General features: G+C 42.9%; 1 non-coding gene across 1 annotated transcript; it reads left to right on the top strand.

Moving 5' to 3' along the window:
* Positions 1 to 3,288: 3,288 nt before the first annotated feature.
* LOC148665678 (5S ribosomal RNA) lies at positions 3,289 to 3,407 on the top strand. The gene has a single exon (XR_015937279.1). It is a non-coding gene; the product is annotated as a 5S ribosomal RNA (ribosomal RNA).
* The last annotated feature ends 214 nt before the right edge of the window (positions 3,408 to 3,621 follow it).

The following is a 3,621-nucleotide window of genomic DNA, read 5'->3' as shown; positions in this document are numbered from 1 at the left end:
AGGACATCACAAATTAGAAAGCTTTACATTAATATACATACTTAAAACAGTATATATAATCACATCTCATTACATTTTGACACGGTACCAGTTATATAGCAACAATTTATTTTTTTCTGGTGCAAATCACATTCTTTACTTAAACATGATAATGTTTTTCACAGTTTCTTGAGATATTGACCTATGCTCTCAATTTCCCACAGATTTTCTGCTTCCTCTCTCCCTTCTCTCCACAGATCTCTGAGGTAATAGTTATCTCGGGTGATGAACAGGGCCAGGCTACCTGCTGCCTTGACTGGGACCTCGATGCCTTTGAACAGCCCCATGTTCCTCACTCTCCACAGGGCGTCTTTCCCACTGTTCACCACGGCCCAGATCCTGTCAAACACGTCAGGAGGAAGTTTGACAGGAGAGATGCCGTTGTAGCGGCAATGCTTGTTAATAAGACAGAATTAGGCGGTGGTATTCTGTCCTAAATGAGGCCCCATCTCACCCTCCATCTTTGTGGTGCAGCCACAGAGAAAGTATTCATGCAGGTTGATTTAAGATGTTTTCTTTTGATAATGGACAGCTCCCAGATGGGGATGCACTTAGCTTAGCCTGGCTATCATGATCAATGGTCATCCATTGGTGCCTATCTGTCTAGGGAGTGCCGAATGGACATCTGGACTGCATTCCTAAGTGTCAAGAGTAAGTGACTCATATCTCACCTTGACCAACCAATCAGGGACTGGCAGGGCGTGGTAATACCACGTGGGTCTCTAATGCCCGCCAAACTCTCAACCAATCAGCACACATCTATGTCTTGGTCAAAAAGGGAGCGCAAGCTCAGATCGGGGTTCTCCTTGGCATTTTTCGCGCAGCCTCAGAGACAATCACGTGACAACTGCTGTTGTCTGCAAAGGGACTTGGACTTTGTTCTAAGCGCGAGGCCGAGGATCCCATACGTACTCAGAATTCTACCAACGTGAATGATCCGCTTGATCAACGGCAGCCTACAGTTGGACCCTCATCGACAACCTGAATAGCTTATTCAGAAGCAGCGCTGGACCAGGAACGAACCAGCTTCTTCCCAGGCAAAAGAGTGACTTGTGAGGACTCGCGGTCACACTCTGTGCATAGAGACTTTCTACTAGCCAGCTGGACTGCTGGTAGATCTCCTCGGAGCAATGACTGCCCTGCGCGCCGCAGTCAGATTCCTCCGCCCGTCCTACTCCGAGCTGTACCTCAACTGGTTGGCCGGTAGCCAGAGGACGCCGGGACAACGCCCATTGGACAACCGCTGGAACAGAGGCTGCAACAGAGCCTGTCAGCTGGTTTGGTGTTCGTGCCGGGAGATTCCAAATCCATACACAGTGGATAAGTAAACCCCATGTTCTACATTGTGTCTCGAGAATTCAATTGTACCTCAACACAAGCTGTTATCAATTTAATTCATGAGTAATGTATTTACTTCCGAGTTTAGAGTAACAGTGGGTAATAACACTGATTAGCGATTTGGTAACCGAACGATATATATTGACATATATTCTCTGTTGTGTATCTCTTTGTGTTGGCATCTCTTCGAGATTATATACCTTGTATATTGATAACCCTCACAGTAAGGTCTACCGCTCGTATCCAGGCAGACTAGTATATGTTTGGTGCACAATTTATATGAATAAATGTATCTCGTGTATTGAACCCGTGTGTGTGCGTTGTTAGTTGTTCTGACGATTGATTTTCTAAAAGCCACAACGAACAACCTCGTGATTTTTAAAGAAAAAATACACACCAGTATTCCACTTTCTTCCTAAACATTTTAAGCATCAAAGTCTTACATGTAGTAAGATTTTACCACGTTTCGGAAACGTTTTTACATGCTCCTTCTGACCATCTTAACTTTATATACTTTGGGAAAAGTCATAAGATATTAACATTTTCTGTGAATGTGCTCGTTATCGGAGTAAACAAAAGCATACTTTTAGAATTTGATTAATATGGAATATAATATGGAATCACGTACCTAAAGAAATTAATAACGATATAATTATTTTTATGTACTGTAGCTCAAATAGTAGTATAATACACTTTCTATGGATACATGTGCTTCTACGCAACGCAGAAGCACATCCACAAGTAACATTACCTAGCTAAGAGAGGACATCGGCTAGCCAATATGATAAATACAGTGGAAAAAAGCAATTGGGAAAATAAGACCTGCTTATCTGTTATACATACCAGGAAGAGAACAGAATATTATTTTTTTCTGTACGAAACGTGTGTTGTCTTTATGAAATTCATGTATTTTAAACGTTTAATTAAGAAGAAAAAAACTTACAGAAAGATACTAAGCTGATCACGAGATAGAAAGATCACCCGTTTTTCGCGCATAAAAAGTGGCTATTAACTGGGTGAACTGTTACTAACTGGAGTCAACTGGGTGAAAACACATAATATGAACATGAAACAAAACAAAAAATAAAAATAAGATACAATCTACAGACATTAAAACCGGTGTCATGGAAATATAACTATCAAGGAAGCCACAAGAGAGAGTTCTCACCTGAGTAAGGTCTTTATTTCAATATTGGGAGCAAGCAGAGACTCAATTTGTTACAAGCAGTACAGGGTTTTCATAAGACGTTGCGCTGGAAAAAAGCTCAGCGCTTTGTCCCTTCTAAAACTTCCACTTTCCCTAAGAGAAAACAGATTACATCAAAAAGCGAAAGAAGAAGCACTAGATATGTTATTCAAAGCTTATCAGTTACTTTCAGCTAATTCTAACGACCCAGACAGCATATATTGTTTTGGTACATTGTCTTCTAAAGTAACCTAAACAGTGTACTTTGTTGACGCACTGTTTTCTAAAATTCTGCACGTACTGTAGCACAGCAATTACATCCTTGAAATATATTATCTAAAAGCCCCAATATATTCCTTTGCAAAGCTCTCTACATTTTAAGAATCAATTTACTTACTAGATTTCCACTTAAAGACTTGTTCGGCTGGCGTTCGGGGAGTCGCGTTCTTCAGAATTGTATTGAGATCGTTTTCCACAGAGCTCAGAAGTCAAAGCACAGCAGCAGCTCTCCACAGCGATCCTCTATAGCGCCCTTTCACCCGCAGCTCCGTCCTCATTGGAAGGAAGCAAGAGTGAAAGGCTGAAGTGAAATAGAGCGGGGACGAAGGCAGTGAAGAGAGAGAACGTGGGAAGAAGAGAAAAACGCAAGGGAAAAAAAGCAGCGTCGTAAAAGAGGTGACGGAGCTGTCCTCTCAATAAGAAGGGTGCCAGCGAGCCTGGCTCTCGCTTACGGCCACACCCCCTTGAGCACGCCTGATCTCGTCTGATCTCGGAAGCTAAACAGGGATGGGCCTGGTTAGTACTTGGATGGGAGACCGCCTGGGAATACCAGGTGCTGTAAGCTTTTAAGCGCAGGAGGCGCCCTATCCCCGCTCGCTCGCTCATTCCCCTGTTCACACGTGCAGTGCGGCTTGTCCGTCTGTTTATTTGTCAGCTTTGGCGAGACACGGGTGCTTGTGTATTAGCGTGAGCGTTTTTTATTCTGATCATGAACAGTTTTACAAGTCCGCAAAGGATCGAGGAAAGGTTTATCGCCAGCTGAAAAGAGACACAGCGCT

This window comes from Lepisosteus platostomus, chromosome 5 (assembly GCF_059453375.1).
Source record: "Lepisosteus platostomus isolate fLepPlt1 chromosome 5, fLepPlt1.hap1, whole genome shotgun sequence".
In the NCBI taxonomy this organism is placed as follows: domain Eukaryota; kingdom Metazoa; phylum Chordata; class Actinopteri; order Semionotiformes; family Lepisosteidae; genus Lepisosteus; species Lepisosteus platostomus.
Note: the sequence above shows the minus strand (reverse complement) of the source record. Positions and strands in the feature narration are given on the sequence as shown.